We start from the raw sequence: 21,348 nt of genomic DNA on the forward strand, positions 1-21,348 counted from the left end.
TAGACTTTAGGTGCAGCGTCATGAGAGAACACATTTGAGATAGGTTTACTAATATTTAGATGTAAGAACTCATTGAAATATAGAACTTTTGATCTTTCAGCTGAAATTTGTTGAATCATTAAGATTTTGAAATTATAGTTGTAAAAGCAATGAACTAACTCTAGCCCCTTTTTTAAAATGTTAAAATTTTGTCAGTGCCTGTTCGCATAGTTTTATTTCTGTTTGAAATTTCTATCATTCTGAAGTAGTTTCATTTTGCTTTATTTTTTCTGATAGACTTTTTAAATAATTCAAGCTCTAAAATTATTCTAGTGAGTAACCTCAGCAGTTCATTGTCTGAATGCATAGTTTTATCTTAAGTGTGTAGTTTGAACTTTATTCTGTAAAAACAGTTTGGATTTATAAATGATTCATTTGTAGTAGAGAATATAGGATGTCAGTAAAAGTCCTAGAGTTTGGAATTAGATTTGTGGCCCCAATTATTATGTTCTTGCCTGTGGCCTTGGGCAAGTCACATTACCTCTCTGAAGTAACCATTGTCTAAGTTGAAGAATTGGAAAAATATTTCCATATTTACTGCTAGGTTAATTTGAGAATTGTGTTTTTATCTGTGTAGATGTGTCTCCAAAGACGCTACTGTGTAAAGATGAATTTTAATAGATAAAGATAAATAAGCTCATAAAAAGCTTAGAAATAACTTTGAAGTGGTCAATTATATCATAAATTTAGTAAACAAAGGCACTTACTACAGGAGTAAATGATACAAAAATGTGGTTTCCAACTTGAAACCCAAGTTCAAATTACTGACCTCCGCCCTGTCTCTTAAGTATGTCTGACTGCTTAATCTTTCTATAACTGCTGACTTTGTGACTCTTCTCACTCTGTTCTATCCTCTTGTTTATTTCCATGTTCCCTCTCTCTGTGTTTCTCCTGACTGTCTTTGGTCTCTCTCTGTGTTTTTCTTATCCCAGGCACCCTCAGGAAGACCCCAAGCCTCTAACAGTACCTGGTATCATCTCCAGCATGTTTGTAGATGTGGAGGATTCACTGGCTTATTGAGACATACCAGAGGCGAATTGTTCCACTGTAGTAAGTCAATCAGCATTTATTAAGTGACTACTGTTTACAGAGCACAGTTGATGGTGCTTTGGGCAAAGAAGAATGAGTTAGGGCATAGCTCTGAGGAAATAAACTTGTAAACACTTCTCAGTGGCTCTTGCAAGCTAGATACATGCAAATAAAGACAACAATGAAGTAAAAAGCTGACAAATAATTATATAAGTGAGTTGTGTTGTTAGAAAACCAGGTGGTATTAATCAGGTTTCCTGCATGAGATTAAAATTAGGTTTTGAAGTATTATTGGAAAAAGATTGAGGAAAAAGAGGGCAGAAGTGAGTAATTTCTGTGGGACTTGGCAAGCCTGTTTCCTTGCCTGTTGAGTGAGTCCCAAGGGTAGTGAAAGGAGTTTCAGCCTGCCGACAGCTAACTTTCCTTAAACTTCCAGTCTCAGAGAAGTCAGGGTATGAAAGAAGTACAGCTAAATTGGGACTTTCCATAAGCATACGTGGTATCTGTTACCAGTTTTAGAATTTAGAGAGTTTAATGGTAAATTGTGATTATGAAGTAATATTGAGGTACTGTGACATAAAGTTAATAGAAACTATTAGAATATGGTCTAGGGATGCATTATAAATGCTAAGAGGTATGAAAATAGTAACCTTCAGTGTAACAAGACAGTTTCATGTTTGTGTTGGAAATTTATTTGTGCTGTTGTATTTTAGATAGTCCTACGTACAGACACCCTGGCTTTCACAGTTGGATATGATTAGAATCTCGCCTCGGCTCGCTGTTTAATGTTGGGCAGTCTATGAAACAGAAATCTCAGTTTCCTTCTGTGTTAACTAAGGGTGAAATATTTACCTCAAAGAGTTGTTGTGTGAGTTAGAGATAATTTTTATAGTCCTGAGTATGTGCTAGGTACTTGTAGCTTCTTAAAAAAGTACCTTTAAAAATAGTTTGTTAAATATAGTATTAATTTTCTGAGCGCTTTTTAAAATAGAATTAACTCCATAGTATTTAGAAAGTGCTATACATGCAAGGGTTATTTATTACAGGTGAATAAGATACAAATAACATTACCTTGAATAACTGAGTACCTACCACTAACTTAGGAAACAGAGCTGTGCCTAGCCCAGATTCCATCAACTCTCTTTAACCACCACCACAGTGCTGAGTGTTGAGTTTATTACTTGCTGATTTTTCTGTATAGTTTTTTCATGTTTTATATATCCCCTACATTGTTTTGCTTCTTTTTGAAATTTATATTAAATAATAAATGTTTTCTTTTGCAATACCTATCTTGCCACTCAACATGTTTGAGAGAATCACCCTTCTTATACTTGTAATTCATTTATGATCACAGTTGTATTTTGTTGTATGAAAGTTCCACATTTTCATACTTATCTAGTATTTATTCCATAATAAATAATAATTCCATTATTTACCCACTTTCTTTTCATGGCTACTTAGATTGTTTTCAGTTTATGTTATGAGAAAAAATTGCAAAAGAAAAAGTCTTGAGAGTCCTGTTTAACAATGCATCTTAACACATATATTTCTCTAGGATATATGTTCATAGGTATAAATGCAGAATCAACCCACCCTGAAACTCTATAGGATCGTGGCAAATATTTCTACAGAACTTACTACATGTTATCCTCCCTCTAGCTGAGTTTAAGTGTTTTCATTGTGTATTTCGTATATTGTTGTTTAGTCACTGAGTCCTGTCTGACTTTGCAACCCATGGACTGTAGCCTGTCAGGCTCCTCTGTCCATGGAATTTCCCAGGCAAGAGTACTAGAGTGGATTGCCATTTCCTTCTACAGGGTATCGTCCCAGCCCAAAGATCGATCTCATGGCCCAAAGATCCATCTCACGTCTCCTGCATTGCAGGCAGATTCTTACCACTGAGCCGCCAGGGAAGTCCATATCTCCTATATAGTTCTTTAAAATCACTAAATTTTTGTTTAAAGAATTTTGTAACTTGTCCAGAACACCATTTTAACAATAATCCTGATGAGTTTTTAAAAAATGAGTTTTATCCTCTGCATCAGCTGCTTTTATTTCTCTTCGTTTTCCAATTGTCACTTACACATTTTCTCAAACCCGGTTAAGTCCAGACATCCTGAAATAGCTGGGTATGTTTACCAGCTAAGTTCTTTCTCCCAGGAAAGCTATGTCAAAATAATGTCATGTTCTTTTATATTAGATGAAAATCACCAGCTATTCCTGACTAAAGTTTTTAAAAATAGTTTCAGCAGGGAAATGTACACATCTTTTGCAAAAGTCCCAAGAGCTTGAGTAAGTGACAACTCGCATTTGCTCATCTTCCCTCTTTCTCTCCTTTACCTACTTCTGTAGTTCTCAGCCATTGGTTCTTTTGGTATCTGATTATACTTGCACAGTCCATGCCAATTTTCATATCATAGTTCCTCCTAATTTTGTGCTTGGTGCTCCATGATGTTAGTTTGACTGACCTTACTGTTTTGCCTGTTGTCAAACTTGGTCCTATGATCTGCTACATTTATTTCCCAAGGTTTTCCAGGGGAGATTCCCAGGTTCCAGTCTAGTGCCTAGTTCTTATTATTCAACAGATGTTGATTGAATGAAGAAAGGAAAATGTAAATGGAGTAAGGACTGAAATGCCTTTTCCCTGCTCAGCAATAATAATTACCCTAAAAACAATGGGCAAAAATCATGCATGCTGTCAACAGTTCTGCATATGGATAGCTTTGTAAACCATAAGTAGTCATTTCTTCTTGAGCTTCACTCTGCTTTTCTGTTTCTGCAAAATGAGAGTGGTAGAACAGTGATCTGTAAGAATCCTTTTGACTCCAAACTTTTTGTACTCTGTCTCCAATTGAAATGGAATACATTGATAGTTTCTCTTGGGATTTCTGGACACCACTACCAAAGCCTGAATCCACCTACCTTACCAGGCGTTAGACTCACCTGTGTACAGCAACCTGCCAGTTCCTGCCTCTGGTAACCATAGCAAGTGGAGCATACATCAAACTTCCCTTCTTGTTGTTGGGTTTGATTTGTCCCAGAGACATTTATCTTTCTTTGAGAAAGTGTAATGAATGCCTTTGGCTTCCCACTTTCTTTCACCAGACAGCCCAGGTGTTCAGTGCAGAGCTTTGAGTCCTGGCCTTTTGCTTCTCCTCCTCTTCCCCAAGCCCCATAGCTGTGACTGAGCAGAGTGTCTTCTGTCTTCTGTTACTTGCTATTGCAATTTAACCTCACGTGTCTTCTCATACACCAGCTGCCATCTTTGAGTCAGTGTTGGTTTTAACTGTCGGATCCTTCCTTGATGTCGATGGACCTGTCTTCACCTGATATTGGCAGCCAGTTGCCTGTTCCTTTCTCCCGTGGTTTCTTTGCTAGGAACTCCTCAACCCGAAGTTAATGAGAGTGAGACCTGGAGTCCTTCCCTCATTGCCTTTGGTCCATCTTCCCATAGGTGTTGAAGGGACTCTCACTGTAAGATGGATTTGTGCTCAAACCCCTTTTAAGGAATTATCTGACTCTTCAGATTTTCACATGATTGCTGTTTTCTGCGTCTGTTAGTTGTCCAGAGTTCCATTTTGTGAGTACCACTGAACTGCATGGATCAAAGGCAGAGAGCAGACTACCTGGGGCAACAGGCACAAACTGTCTTAATTTTCTGTGAATTGTAAACACTGCCCAGTCACTCCAGAGGATCTTGGCCAGAGAGCTATTTGACCATTAATCAAGGTTAAGGAGGCTTTAATCTTATAAAAAATCTAATCTTGTCATGATTTTACAGATCTGCTTTGTGAAAAATCTCATGTGAGTCAGGCTGGTTTTAGGCTAAGAAGAGAGTTAGGCAAGAGAAAAGTTTTCTAACTAAAAAAATGAAAGAGGGAAAAGATTTTTAAATGAGGATTTAGTTTTAATAACGTTAACTTTATTCTAAATGGAGTAAATAATCTTTTTTTTTAATGTTAAAAACTCATTGAAAGACATTGATTGGAGTTGTTAACCTTCAATCTTACCTCCAGCCTCAACACATACACAACACTGGAGATTTCCCAGGTGGCACTAGTGGTAAAGAACCTGTCTGCCAGTGCAGGAGACCTAAGAGACATGGATTCAGTCCCTGGGTCGGGAAGATCCCCTAGAGGAGGAAATGGCAACCCACTCCAGTATTCTTGCCTGGAGAATCCCATGGACAGAGGAGCCAGGTGGGCTACTGCCCATAGGGTCGCAAAGAGTTGGACATGACTTTGCGTGGGCATACATCCCTGCCATGAGGAACCAGAAACCATGCTACCTGTGATAAGTCACCCCTCCTAACTGCTTACTTAGCAAAACTCTACAAAAACATGTTATGCCAAATACTCTATTCTGGAAAGAAGAGTGACTACCATCCTATCTCTGAAAAAACGGATTACTTTTTGTTCCTCAGAAATACAAGGAGAGAAACATTCTTTTGTGCTTTTATAAGGGGAAAATGGGAGAAATTGTCGGACATGAAAACTTCACTGATGGGAGAATGCTTACTCTAACCACTCTTATATTGTCTCAGATTAATGTAAAAGGCTTGACCTATTAAGTATTCACATTAATATTTTAACTTAATGATAAGGTTCTTTTATAATACTAATTCACTTCGGCTATCTTATTAATATAGACAGGCTTGAAAGTGCTTCTGAAAACCTACAGCACTCATTTAGTATTTTAATGTCTTTTGAGAAAGAACTATACATTCTATAATGATTACATTGCAGCAGATATTAAAAATATACTGTTATGTTAATAAGTTGGAAAGTTGGATCATGTTTAAATACTGTAGAAAATTTATAAATGTATATAAACAAATGATACAGAATTTTCCTTTGGTGGAAACTAGGAAATGTATTTAGTACAGATTTCAGACTGAATGGTCTTGAAAGAAGAATTTTTAAATGCTTAATTAAATAAATTTTAAACTGTATTTTTACTCATTTTATATCTATCATACAGCAAATTTAGTAATACATATCAAAGCTAGTTCAACTTAGAGCTTTATGTAATTACTCATATAATTATACAAAATACAGATTTATCTACATTACTAAAAAGCATCTTATTAAAATAGTTTTAAATTCAATGACTACATTTAAATTTAGGTGTTGCTGGAATAGCAATATTTTGTGTGGGAGTTTATATCTGGGTAAAAAAACAGTGAAATGTTCAACGGGTCTGTAATTTTGGGGGAAAAAATGAGAAATGAATCTTTTTTCCTGAAGTTAATTTCCATTCATTATCTTAGTTGCAGAATATACATCTCTAAAACACTGGGTGTTACTAAATTTGAAAAACAAATCACTGATTCTTTTTTTGTTTAATCAATAGAACAGAAAATAGAGCAGAAGCACTTTAATATTGACAATTGTTTGGAGGGCTCGGCACTCCCAGGAAGCTCCCTTAGGCATCATCATATTGTTAACGATCACTGAATATAATATTCTTCTGTATTGGTGCCAAACTGTTTCTCCCACAAAAGTCTTCCTTAGATTCTGTACATCGCTTTTGTGCTTCCCCAGTGGCAGCCCACTCCGGTCTTCTTGCCTGGAGAATCCCAGGGATGGAGGAGCCTGGTGGGCTGCCATCTATGGGGTTGGACAGAGTCAGACGTGACTGGTGTGACTTAGCAGCTTAGCAGTGGATACCTTACTCCCTTTCCCTGTGCTCGCCAAGCACCATGTCTCATTTGAATGATGGCATCATTGCCCTTAGGTTATAAGGCCTATTGTGTGTGTGTGTGTGATTTTTTATTTTTTGGAGTATATTAGCTTTAAAGTGTTGTTTTTAGTTTCTGCTGTACAGCAAAATGTAAGGTCTGTTTTGAGCTCAGAGGAATCTTGGCTGCTGTTTTCATCCATTTATAGTTATTTGCTGTTACTTAGCCCATACCCTGGGTGGTGGTGTTTAGTTTCTTAAGTTGTGTCTGACTGTTTTCCAGTCCTACGGACTGTAGCCTGCCAGGCTCCTCTGTCCATGGGATTCACCAGTCAGTAATACTGTAGTGAATTGACATTTCCTTTTCCAGAAGATCTTCCCAACCCGGGGATCGAACCTGCATCTCCTGAATTGCAGGCAGATTCTTTACCATTGAGCCACCAGGGAAGCCCTACACTTTCTGTGTTTCAAGCTGCCCTGTAAACACAGGATTTGTATATTCGTCAGTTAGTATCTTTCAGCTGTGCAGAACCACTCTGGACCTCGGGAAATGGGTGCTCTGGAGCGCTTGAGGCAGAGAACGTCTAGATCTCAGTGCCAACGCAAGAGTGAGCGAGTGTGATTTTCACTGAATGGAATCATCCAGTCAGCTGTTCTGTTGGGATTAAAGCTCATCAACACAGCTTTTCTTCAGCTCTTACTGGAACTTATTCAAGGATTGTTTCTTCTTCCTTCAAACTTTAAAAAACATACCAGAGATTTTTCTTTTTTTGGTCATCTGTTTAAAATTATTTGCATTTAAATAATTTCCAAGACAGTTTTCATTGAGAGGTTCTGGCTCTTTTACTCTATGTATTTATTATAGAAAGGATGAGTGAAATTGTGATGGGATTGTGTTCTCCTGTTTATTCATTTGCATTTTTCTGGTGACTTAACAGTTATGGAGAGGATGAGCCTGAAGGAGTTTAACTTAGAGGATTTAAGCCTGTCATTTTCAGCGAGACACTTTCTGTGTAAGACTCACCATCAGTGGTTAACAGGCTGATGATGGTGCTGTGGATGTGTCTGTAGTGAAGGTAAAAACAATAAGAGGCTGAGTGACAGATTTAAATCAAGACAGTAACAGAAGGTCACAAGGAAATTGGCTCATGTTGTAGGGAATTAAGAAACTTGCAGGAAGGGAATGTTATTTTCACCTGCATAGAGAGGAAGAGAAAAGGAGCAGTTTAAAATAAGGGATCCCTGGGCAAATCAAAGAAGGAAAGGAAGTACTCAAATGCAGGAAGCCAAGGCTTGAGTGTATCTTCTGGGTATTGGATATAGAGAAAGTCAGTCGAAGTTTAGGGCCAGGTTTTCTGTGTTTTGTGGGGAGAGTTAGGGAGCATTAGGCATGAGGCAGGGAGGGCACACAAAAGGTGTGGAATGCCTGTTTGAGGAATTCAGTTCTGGAAGGAGACTGAGAAGTGCCACTGAGGAGTTTGAATTCACAGAATGAAAGGCTTCACGTTTCACTCTGAAAAAATCTGCTGATAGAGATTGGAGATGGAAATGGAGATGATCATTTAGAAGTTACGGTAAGCATCTCTTGGGGTGAGGTGGTGCCAAAGAACTTGTAGAAAAAATACATTCATTCATGCTGTTTTTTTTTAAAGGAAATATATAAGTCAACATATGTGAGACATTCTAGAAGGGATTTTACATGTCATCTGTTTCCATTCTTACCATCCTATGAAGGAAACACCAGTCTACTTCTATAGATGAGTGAATGGAGAAGACCTTGAATTTGATAACTAATAGTGGTGAAGTTTCATAGCCAGGCGTATCCGAATGCCAAGTCCAGCCTTTCCTACTCCCTTGCTCTGACTCATGAAGCATGAAATGGAGAACAGATGAACGTTTTATTCCTGATTTGATTTACCATAGACTCTTTTCTTAGGAATTATTACATTGATCCAAATTAGGATGATATTCGTGGATGTTCTTATTAATATAATCATATGTATGTCCGTACACCTGAGTTTGAGTTTGATCAAGATGTTATATTGTTAGATTTAGCTATTTCTCAATTACAGCATTTGGGAAAATGGCTCCTTTCTGATAATTTAGAGGATAATATCAATTGACAGAATTTGGGTCAATGATATTTTATATCACTTTAGAATAAATAGGAAGAGATATTTCCTACCAAGTAGTAATTTTGGTATATAGCAAATGAAATGAGTGTCCCAGTTTCCTAGAATAAAATTATAGCATAAACCGGAACAGTTGTTTAGAAAAAAATGTTTTGGTTAATTTTTCTTACTGATTGAAAGTAGCTAGAAAAGTTTTAATATTTGTAAATCAATCTAGAAATGTTAGTATACAACTGAATTCCTTAGCAATAGTTAGTGAAACTTTTTTTTTTTAAGGGAAAATGATCTTGGTGTCATCACTCTAAAGATTAACACTTATTTTATAGTTTAAAAAACACACAATATATAGAAGAGGTGGCAAAATTGAAGAAGATACAGACATCCAATGAACTGCCCACAATGGCACCCCACTCCAGTACTCTTGCCTGGAAAATCCCATGGACGGAGGAGCCTGGTAGGCTGCAGTTCATGGGGTCACTGAGAGTTGGACACGACTGAGTGACTTCACTTTCACTTTTCACTTTGATGCATTGGAGAAGGAAATGGTAACCCACTCCAGTGTTCTTGCCTGGAGAATCCCAGGGACAGAGGAGCCTGGTAGGAGGCTGTCTGTGAGGTCGCACAGAGTCGGACACGACTGAAGTGACTTAGCAGCAGCAGCAGCAGCAGCAGCAGCAACAGTAACAAACTCTTCACCTCCTGCCTAAAATATTCTGGAAGGTTGTTGTGGGGGTCTTTTGTTTTTGTTTTTTGAAGTCATTTAAACAAAGTAGCTTGTATAATTTGTGACTTTTTCTAAAACAAGTTCCTCCTGACACCCCCTCTCCCTGCAACACACACACACGGTTAATGGAGGAATTTTGGTTAGTTGCTTCCTGGTTAAATGAGATTTACATATGTATTTACATATGTATAAATGAGATTTTTCTGTTTCATCCTCCAACTGTGCCAAGTGGAGGCCTTTCTTTTTAATCTTAATTTTTATTTCTGTTTGTATAACCTGCATTTCCTTCAGCAAAAACATTTTCAGTTTCACAAACAAGAAGCAGCTGTCTGAAATATGTTCATTGACTCAGCTGACTGTCTGTAGTTGCCCAACAAAAGTTATTTGATTTGAGTAGTGTAAGGAAATAAAAATAAGCTTTCAGATTAAGTTTTGGCTGCTGTAGTAAGAACTTCTGTCTGTAACTTGAAGTCTTGAGTTCATATATAGTGCAATCTTATGTTGAAATTTGGACAGATTTGAGCCTAAACACCAATGTGGCTGTTAATAACTAATCTTAAGTGATAATATGCTTCCTGTTTTTCTCCTGAATCCTCAAAGGGAAACATTGAATCGTCACCTCAAGATTGACGTGACAAGGGATGTATCTCAATACTCTTCACAAGATGGAAAAAAGAATTGTAATTTTATGTGTGTGCTATTTGGTAACAAGTGATGAATGCTTTAGTTCACTGAAGAAAGTCAATCCAAAGAATGAAATGGACAAAGCCAGAAGCATGTTGAGAATGATGTCCCAAAAGACTTTTAGGAACTGTAAAATTGAGTACAGTGGTATAAAACTATTCACACATTTTATTAGATCCATGTAGGACTGCAAACTGATTGTCTCCTTGAGAGACTGTTGCTGTAAATATTTAGGGAGAAAGAGAGTGTTGATAAGTCTCTGGCATGACTAAAATATTCACCGTGGACAAGTATATTAAAAGAATAAATTGTATTTCAGTTAGAAATCCAGGTTACTTTTAGTATTCTGTTTTGTTGTTGTTGTTTTTGAGACCATTTTCATGAAAATATACCTTCAGAAGTTTTCACTTGTGACTCTTCATCCCTGATGGGTACTGAAAAATTAATAATGGTTGAGAAAAGTCCTAAACACCAAAATATGACCATTGACAAAACTCATAATTAAAACTAGGCAAATCAGAAATGCAGCCTCCTGCTTGATTACTTTTAGATGAAATTGATTTTATGTCTGGAATGTTGAATTCAGAAGTAGAGAGATGTTTTAGAGTCACTTATGTGAAACCTTAAGGATCTCTTCACCTTAGCTCCCCAAGTGTAAAATAAGTGCACTAAGTATTTTGTGTTTTCTTACATAATTCTTCACTTAGGTTCTTTGAGAAAGATTGTTCTTATTCTGAAGCGACAATTTGAAAACTAAGTATTGGGAAGATTTGACCTATGCAGTTCAGTTCAGTCGCTCAGTCCTGTCCGACTCTTTGTGACCCCATGAATTGCAGCACGCCAGGCCTCCCTGTCCATCACCAACTCCCAGAGTTCACCCAAACCCATGTCCATCGAGTCGGTGATGCCATCCAGCCATCTCATCCTGTCGTCCCCTTCTCCTCCTGCCCCCAGTCCCTCCCAGCATGAGTCTTTTCCAATGAGTCAACTCCTCACATGAGGTGGCCAGAGTACTGGAGTTTCAGCTTTAGCATCAGTCCTTCCAGTGAACACCCAGGACTGATCTCCTTCAGAATGGACTGGTTGGATCTCCTTGCAGTCCAAGGGACTCTCAAAAGTCTTCTCCAACCCTGCAGTTCAAAAGCATCAATTGTTTGGCGCTCAGCTTTCTTCGCAGTCCAACTCTCACATCCATACATGACTACTGGGAAAACCATAGCCTTGACTAGACGGACCTTAGTCGGCAAAGTAATGTCTCTGCTTTTGAATATACTATCTAGGTTGGTCATAACTTTTCTTCCAAGGAGTAAGCGTCTTTTACATGGCTGCAGTCACCATCTGCAGTGATTTTGGAGCCCAAAAAATAAAGTCTGACACTGTTTCCAGTTTCCCTATCTATCTGCCATGAAGTGATGGGACCAGATGCCATGATCTTGTTTTCTGAATGTTGAGCTTTAAGCCAACTTTTTCACTCTCCTCTTTCACTTTCTTCAAGAGGCTTTTTAGTTCCTCTTTACTTTCTGCCATAAGGATGGTGTCATCTGCATATCTGAGGTTATTGATATTTCTCCCAGCAATCTTGATTCCCACTTATGCTTCTTCCAGCCCAGCGTTTCTCATGATGTACTCTGCATAGAAGTTAAATAAGCAGGGTGACAATATACAGCCTTGATGTACTCCTTTCCCTATTTGGAACCAATTGTTCCATGTCCAGTTCTAACTGTTGCTTCCTGACCTGCATACAGGTTTCTCAAGAGGCAGGTCAGGTGGTCTGGTATTCCCATCTCTTTCAGAATTTTCCACAGTCAAATTGTGATCCACACAGTCAAAGTCTTTGGCATAGTCAATAAAGCAGAAATAGATGTGTTTCTGGAACTCTCTTGCTTTTTCGATGATCTAGCGAATGTTGGCAATTTGATCTCTGGTTCCTCTGCCTTTTCTAAAACCAGCTTGAACATCTGGAAGTTCATGGTTCATGTATTGTTGAAGCCTGGCTTGGAGAATTTTGAGCATTACTTTACCAGCATGTGAGATGAGTGTAATTGTGCAGTAGTTTGAGCATTCTTTGGCATTGCCTTTCTTTGGGATTGGAATGAAAACTGACCTTTTCCAGTCCTGTGGCCACTGCTGAGTTTTCCAAACTTGCTGGCATATTGAGTGCAGCACTTTCACAGCATCATCTTTCAGGGTTTGAAATAGCTCTGCTGGAATTCCATCACCTCCACTAGCTTTGTTCATAGTGATACTTTCTAAGGCCCACTTGACTTCACATTCCAGGATGTCTGGCTCTAGGTGAGTGATCACACCATCGTGATTATCTGGGTAGTGAACATCTTTTTTGTACAGTTCTTCCGTGTATTCTTGCCACCTCTGCTTAGTATCTTCTGCTTCTGTTAGGTCCAGACCATTTCTGTCCTTTATCGAGCTCATCTTTGCATGAAATGTTCCCTTGGTATCTCTAATTTTCTTGAAGAGATCTCTAGTCTTCCCCATTCTGTTGTTTTCCTCTATTTCCTTGAATTGATCGCTGAGGAAGGCTTTCTTATCTCTCCTTGCTATTCTTTGGAACTCCGTATTCAGATGCTTATATCTTTCCTTTTCTCCTTTGCTTTTTGCTTCTCTTCTTTTCACAGCTATTTGTAAGCCTCCCCAGACAGCTATTTTGACCTATTAGTTAGTAGAAAAGTGCTAGCTACTTTATAGAGACATGTGATGCAAAATGATATTTTAAGTTAAAGAAGATCTAGGATTACATGGCTGAAGTTTTCAAGCTTCATTGAATGTGGCATTTTGTGGAAAGAACTTAGGCTGAAAGTGTTTTGTAGTTCAGGTAGAGGTTTTATGGAACGTTTACTGTGTTTTTGTGTTTGTGTTATGCTGTACTGTCACTAGTTTCTTGAGATATAGGATACGCGCTCAGTGTAAGGTATAAATTATTTACAAGTTGATGTAGGGGCCGGTATAAAAAAGTACCTACAACCGATGAAGAATATAGACTATTGTTGTTTTCTTTTTTTTAAACTTGGTTCTATAGTCTATTGGAATATGATACGTTGAGTTTATTAAACCTTTCTAGGGTAGTATAATGATCTTATAATGAATTTTCTCTTAGGTCTGAATTCCTCCTTAGTTCTTATATATTGTTCTGTCTTTTTCCCCAGGGTGCTTGGCAAAGCAATGGATTCTCAGTATATTTGTTCAGTATATTTATTTTGAATGTTGAATGACTACTGGTCTCTTTGATGAAGCAAATTTAATGACATGAATTTTAATGAAACTTTTATGCTTTGAAAGTGTCAGTGATTAGGTTTCTTGTTTTAAAAAATATTAAATGAATAAACTTTAGCTATCATTAAATGTTAACTTGTAGACTTTCTCAATCTAGAATGAAAAATTAACCCAAGGAACGACCCTGTTACACCTTGTGCAAGTTCCTGAGCAGGTTTCTTCATTTGGACCTGAATTTCCTATTCTTTCAATGAGACGTTTAAACCAGATCTTTAAAGTTTGTTCTAACTCTGTAAATCTGTGATTTTGAATGAGAATAAAGTGGAAGTTCAAAATAAATATGAGTATTACTAAATCAAGTTATAGAGGTTGATAGGAGGAGTTCCACATTTATGATGTTTTAGCAGAATTTTGATGAGGAAGAGAAGAGAATAAGTTGGTAGAGAAAACATTCCTTCTGAAAGTGATGCAAGGAGTTACATGGTAACACAGCTTTGTGTGGGGTGCAGTGGCAGTGAGATTTGTTTGATTCAAATAAGTAAGCTAGAGAATGTTTATGTTCTGTGTCCAAAAGTTCAATTTCTGATAAAATGGTCATTTAAAATCTGTATATAGTAAACTTCTATTCTATATTTCTTTTAAAGCCCTGGAGTATTAGCTTCGTTAACCACCCACACCACACCCCACCCCTCCAAAGCATAAGAGTTGTATTATTCATTTACTCTTTGGGTAATATAATCTCCCCACAAAGCTACAAGCATAGCCAAAAGTTTAAAAATTGTCAGGCTGTTGGAGAATAAAAATAATGCCATTTTAGCTCAAAATGTGTCCTCTTTACAATAAAATTTTCCTTTTTACAAATTGCTCTTGATAAGAGAACAAATTATTAGTAAGACCTAAAAAAAAAATCCAAATTTTTTTCTTAGAAATACTGAGATGTTAGTCTACTATGAACTGTTTCAAAAATTAGTGTTATATATTATATGCAGAATTATTTTGAAAATCAAGAAGCCTATTTGATAAAATACATTTCCTGATACCTTAATATGTACCTTTTTAAAATCTGATAAAATCTTTTTAAAATCTGTTCTTCAGAACAGTGTCTGTGAAGGAGCACCTGTCTTCAGTGACAGTCCTCATTTCATTTATGCTGGAGGCAGAAATAAACTGCTTTTTACAGAGGGTTGTGACCACAAAAGTAAAGTTAATTCTTCTCCTTTTTGAAAAATAAAATGCATTCAGGCTTACATGTGATGTATTTTGGACAAAAACATTAATAATACTTATGAAGATACATTTTTCAAGGGAAAAAAGCCTGTAAGTAAATCATCTGTAATTGCCTTAAAAGTTGGGAACAAGTGTTACAGGAGCACGAAAATGAGGCATTCAGATGTAAATCTTTGAGAATTCTCAGACTGTGTAAGTAGCCTTAAAAATAGTTCCTGTTGATTCTATTTGATTCTTTTAATAAGTACCAGTAATGCCTTTGATCCAGAAAAGGTTCATGTGAATGTTTTTCTAAACAGTTACATTGTGTAATTCCTGAGTCATGGTCTCACTACCTTTTTAATTTTTCACAAATTAGTCCACATTTATAATGTTAACGTAAAAAGATCTCCTTTGTAATTATTTGAAAGTTATATCATTTTGAAAGTTTCAGACTGGAACCCATTGCACCAGTAATGACTTTGGGACACTTGACATTTAGCTGGATGACTGATCCCAGTGTATAGCTGCCAAGTAGAGGGAAGACCTTGAGGCCTGCATGTGTAGAATTGCTTTGACTCACTCCGGTCCCCTGGCAGCCGTGGCAGCCTGGCAGCAGCAACACCAAATCTATGCACTTGCACATTTGAAAGCTGCTTTTCTTAGGCTCCCACAGCAGTTTGTATAGAGGAGGAGCCAAAGTAAGATGTCCACAGAGACTTTCTCAAAAGCAATTCACTTGTAAACTACAAAGAACCTCTTTTAAAAAGAGCTGGTCCTATCACTACACTCCACAGACTTCTGTTTAACGCCTTTGCTGAAGATGCAGTGTTAAAGACAGGCCAGATAGGTTTTGTTTTGTTGAAGTCTATTGTAGAGTGTTTTCAAGAAATAGAGCCTTAGAAAAATTTTAGAGCTAGACGGGCCTCTTCGGAGCCAGATGGAGACAATGGAGATTCAGAGCTTAGGTGAGTTTGCCGAGGCATGCTCCCACTTAGACTCAGTATTTGTGTCCACGATTTCAGACTTTCACTTACTTTGTGTTTTCTGGATCAGAAATATGGCCCTATGCATAGTAAGGTAAATAGCAAAGTAGTAACAAAAAGGACATTCTTAACCGTAGATTAAAAGTCAGAAGCATCAATTGCTCCAAATATGACAGAAAGACCGCAGATAAAAGTTCCATTCAGATCCTGGAAATTGCAACTGATTCAGAGCTGAAAGATTGTATCATGTGTATATGCTTACTCTGAGATAGGAGAGGTAAAAGTAACAGTTTTGAGAGGAATTAGAACTTTTCTTAAGTAAGTTAGCCCCTGCACTTATGTTTATCCTGGGAACTCCCGGATCTCACTTTGGAGCACCTGTTGAAGAGATGGTGTCTTAAGGACCATGCTGGTGGGAGCAAGAGGCCACTCTTCTACCCTCTCAGTAAACAGTAATGGCTCCCACTTCAGTAACTGCTGAGTCTGTTCCCTCTTCTCTTGATCCCCTCCTCGAAATTGCTGGTGTAAATCTCTCCATAGAGGCCGCATTGCACCAACCCCACTGTATTTTCTTTGATGATACTGAGGAAACTCACAGTTCCAACACTCCTCTTTGCCCTACACGCACATTTCAGCAGCAGTTACCATGTGGACCTTTTAGACTGAAAATGAAACTGTAGTACTTAAGAATTTAATGGAAACGCTCCATTTCTGTTTGAAGAAAAATAAAAAGGCAGTGCAATATAGTGGAAGAAGCAATGAAGAAGTGTTAGTCGCTCAGTCATGTCCAACTGTTTGTGACCTCATGGACTGTAGCCCGCCAAGCTCCTCTGTCCATGGGTTTCCTAGGCAAGAATACTGGAGTAAGTTGCCGTTCCTTCTCCAGGGGATCTTCTCCACCCAGGGATTGAACCAGGGTCTCCTGCATTGTAGGCAGATGCTTCACCATCTGAGCGTTATAGTGGAAAGGGTTCTAATTTTTTGACTAAGAGGGCTGGATCCTCACTCTGCCATTAATTGAGCTAGCCTTTGACCTCTGTGGATCTTGGTTTTCCTCATCTGTAGATTGGAGGATGCAGTGACCTCCCGGGATCGATTCTGAATTTGCAGTCCCTGTCATTGTGTAAAATAAAGCATCTTATTTTTAAAAGAGTGACTCCTTTGACAGAAATTATCCTGTAAATTATCCCATAAATATGATACCCAGAAACAATAGTAAAACATGCAAAATTTTCCTGAAGATGTCAGTTATAACTGGTTGTAAATAACTCTTTTTTGAGTCAGAGCTTTCCATTTCATCAGAGCATAATGTTCTCCAAATAAATTGATCATCTGTTTTATAGTATGGGAATCTGAAAATATCTAGACAATTAGAAACTTTTAAATACAGACTGCTTCCAAAGGCAAAATATTGAGTCTATAACTAGGAAAATTTAGATAGATATTTTCATGGATATTTTAAAAAATGGATTTCATCTTTTAAGTCTAGCCCTAACCTTTCATCTGAATTATCACATACTAAAACTGTAAACACTTAGATACCTCAGCTTTTTACTTCAATTGTGTATTTATTTCACTTTAATTCTTTTCATTAATTTCATTTTAATTGGTGATAACTTGTGTTGCTGCCATCACTGATGGCAAACAAGGGCCTTTGCAGCTTGTACAAATGCTTTGCTGGAAATGCTGCTGATTTCTAAATACCAGCTATAGCTTATTTAGACCAAGTGAATTTGTTTTCGTATAGTGTAGAGCAGAAGTTATAGTAATATTAGTAATGATAATATTTTATTGTTATCAACTGAAATATTAGTAATGCTAATATTTTATTATTATCAACTGAAATGAATGATAAAATCATATTAAATTGGATCTCCTTTCTAGCTTATGTATGGTATCGTTAATAGATCCTAGAACACTTAGAAGATAATTGGACTCTTTCTTCTCTGTGGCGATGGCAGAGATACATCTTGAGATATATAATCAATATTATCAATCAGAGTTGTGTTTTTTAAAAAATGATACGTTATAAACCAGCTCAGTTCAGTAACTGGTGAGGAGGTACTATAAGGGATAGCAGTTTTCTCATACAGTGTAGCTATTTTTGTTGAGATATAACATTATATTAGTTTCAGGTATACAACGTAATGATTCAGTGTATGTGTGTGTGTATGTGTGTGTATATATATATCTGTATAGTCAAATGCTTACCGCAATAAGTCTAGTTAACATTCATTGCCACATATAGTTGGAGAAGGCAATGGCACCCCACTTCAGTACTCTTGCCTGGAAAATCCCATGGACGGAGGAGCCTGGTAGGCTGCAGTCCATGGGGTCGCGAAGAGTCGGACATGACTGAGCAACTTCACTTTCACTTTTCACTTTCATGCATTAGAGAAGGAAATGGTAACCCACTCCAATGTTCTTGCCTGAAGCATCCCAGGGACGGTAGAGCCTGATGGGCTGCCGTCTATGGGGTCGCACAGAGTCGGACAGCGACTTAGCAGCAGTAGCAGTAGCAGCAGCAGCCACACATAGTATTCTTGTGATGAGAACTTTTAAGACCTACTCTCTTAGAAACTTTTAAATATGTAATTTAGTATTATTAACTATAGTTACCAGGCTGTACATTATATCCCCAGGACTTACTTATTTTATAACTGGAAGTTTGTACCTTCTGACCACCCAAGTAGCTTTTATGAAGATTACTTGACAGCATGTACGTGTAAGCAGAGAATCTTGATAAAAGCATCCACTAGATGGCACTTTCTGTTTGTGTTAAGAATCAGCCCTGCAGCTGTCTTGACCAGAGGGTATAATTGAAACAGAAAATATCTTTATCTGAAGGCTGGATGTTCATGAATATCTGGACTCAGGAGAACTTTAACTCTAAAGTGAAAAGCGTTATCAGTGATTTTGTCATGTTGCCTACTCATTGTAAGGAAAGTTTCTACATCATCCCTGACATGTTCTCAAACACATGACTTTGGTAACCTATACTAGTAAAAGGGGGAAGACTGCTTTCCTAACCATATTAAGTTCTTAATTTTATTTAAAAAAAAATAGAAAAAAGTGGTCCTCTGTTAGAATAGCCATCAGTTAGAAAATAATGTCTGTTTTCTACCAGATGTAGAACATTGTGCTTATAACAGATTCAAATTATGTATTTGGTGTGGTTCCAAAGTTCTTTTTAAGATAAGGTTCTAAGAAGCACTGGACTGATCCTGTGGAAAATATGTGATATTTGAGTTTAGTTTTCAAATAGTTAATTATAAATGTACTAATAATCCTATCTGCATTTTGCATACAAATTTATGAATGATCTGGTTAACCTCTGTTTAGCCAATGAGTATTTTTAAAAGCTTATTCTTTATGAAAGCTTACAGGATACCCCATGTTTTCTTACTTTTGGTTTTTGAATTATTTTTACTTGCCAAAAACTTAACAAAGGAAGAAAAACTCAGTCCTGTTATATAGAGATAATATTGTGAACAATTTAATGCTTATTTTTCCAGGATTCTTTTTTTTGTTCTTTGCGTATATAACCATATATATTAAGTCATATTTTATAAAATAAATTACAATCTTCTTAGGAAATGGCAATCTACTCCAGTACTATTGCCTGGAAAATCCCATGGACAGAGAAGCCTAGTAGGCTACAGTCTATGGGGTCGCAAAGAGTTGGACACGACTGAGCAACTTCACTTTCACTTTCACTTATCTTATGAACCTGTTCCTTCTTTTTTCATTTAACAGTTTGTCTCATAGCTCTTCATGTCAATAAAAGAATTTTCATATTACTCCATTTAAACTAATCTCCCACTGCTTATATTTTTGTTTCCCCCCGGATTTTTCTACCCATGGAATTTTGAAATGCAGAGGTATTCCTTTACTTATAATTTTACTAATAAGAGCACTACATTAAAGCAGCATGAGTCAGCCTAGCACAGCATCTATTGATAAGTTCTCAATATTGAATAAATTTATTCAGTCAGTTCAGTCGCTCAGTCATGTGACTCTTTGCAACCCCACGGACTGTAGCACGCCAGGCTTCCCTGTCTATCACCAACTCCTGGAGCTTACTCAGACTCGTGTCCATCGAGTCAGTGATGCCATCCAAGCATCTCATCCTCTGTCGGCCCCTTATCTTCCCGCCTTCAATCTTTCCCAGCTGCTGCTGCTGCTGCTAAGTTGCTTCAGTCATGTCCGACTCTGTGTGACCCCATAGATGGTAGCCCACCAGGATTTGCCATCCCTGGGACTCTCCAAGCAAGAGTACTGCAGTGGGTTGCCATTTCCTTCTTCAGTGCCTGAAGGTGAAAAGTGAAAGTGAAGTTGCTTAGTCATGTCCGACTCTTCGCGACCCCATGGACTGTAGCCTACCAGGCTCCTCCATCCATGGGATTTTCCAGGCAAGGGTACTGGAGTGGGTTGCCATTACCATCTATGAATCTTTCCCAGAATCAGTCTCTTTTCAAATGAGTCAGTTCTTTGCATCAGGTGGCCAAAGTATTGGAGTTTCAGCTTCAACATCAGTCCTCAGGACCTGTTTCCTTTAAGATTGACTGGTTGGATCTCCTTGCAGTCCAAGGGACTCTCAAGAGTCTTCTCCAACACCATAGTTCAGAAGCATCAATTCTTCGGTGCTCAGCTTTCTTTATAGTCCAACTTTCACATCCATACACAACTACTGGGAAAACCATAGCTTTGACTGTATGGACCTTTGTTGGCAAAGTAATCTCTCTGCTTTTTAATATGCTGTCTAGGTTGATCATAACTTTCCTTCCAAGGAGCAAGGGTCTTTTAATTTCATGGGTGCAATCACCATCTGCAGTGATTTTGGAGCCAAAAAAATAGTCTCTCACTGTTTCCATTGTTTCCCCATCTATTTGCCATGAAGTGATGAGACCAGGTGCCATGATCTTAGTTTTCTGAATGTTGAGTTTTTAGCCAACTTTTTCACTTTCCTCTTTCACTTTCATTAAGAGACTCTTTAGTTCTTTTCTGCTTTCTGCTGTAAGGGTGGTGTCATCTGCATATCTGAGGTTATTGATATTTCTCCCAGCAATCTTGATACCAGCTTGTGCTTCATCCAGCCTGGCATTCCACATGATGTACTCTGCATATAAGTTAAATAATTAAGGTGTTATGACTATATGAGGTTAATGAAATAAAGATGATTTGAATGTTTATATTCTGTGATTAATTATAGTGATGATATAATAATAGCAAATTCTCATATATACTTATTCTGTGCAAGGTTCATACATATACACTTATTTATGGCAATACTCTTAAGTAGTTTATACACAAACACATACAAACATATTTGTTTAATCCTCACAGTGTGGTAGGACTGTTGTTCCCCTTTTTGTAGATGAGGATGCCAAGGCATAGAGAGGTTACTTGAACCAGATAAGAGTGTTAATTATTTGTTGATCCTGGTTTATGAATCCAGGAAAAAATAAGCATCCACACTGTTAACCTTTCTGCCAGATCACATGATGCACTAGATACAGGCAAAATGGAATTAGGCAGGGCGGTCTGGGATTTCTTTCAAAGTTGTGTTACAGGGTTTCATTTAAAAAAAAAAAAAAGACTAGAAATATGTGTGATTCCTTTAATATTGATATCAATATCA

General features: G+C 37.5%; 1 protein-coding gene across 28 annotated transcripts in view; it reads left to right on the plus strand.

Moving 5' to 3' along the window:
* BBX (BBX high mobility group box domain containing) overlaps positions 1–21,348 on the plus strand; it is a 291,573-nt gene that overhangs the window by 148,133 nt on the left and 122,092 nt on the right. For 5 of the 28 annotated variants that reach the window (XM_012189597.5, XM_015092422.4, XM_060417206.1 and 2 more), the window contains one exon: positions 972–1,089. The exons of the other annotated variants lie outside the window; for them this stretch is intronic. The gene's annotated coding sequence lies outside the window, so the exon portion shown is untranslated. The remainder of the gene's footprint in view (positions 1–971; positions 1,090–21,348) is intronic. 28 annotated transcript variants of the gene reach the window in all.

Source organism: Ovis aries, chromosome 1 (genome assembly GCF_016772045.2).
Source record: "Ovis aries strain OAR_USU_Benz2616 breed Rambouillet chromosome 1, ARS-UI_Ramb_v3.0, whole genome shotgun sequence".
NCBI lineage: Eukaryota > Metazoa > Chordata > Mammalia > Artiodactyla > Bovidae > Ovis > Ovis aries.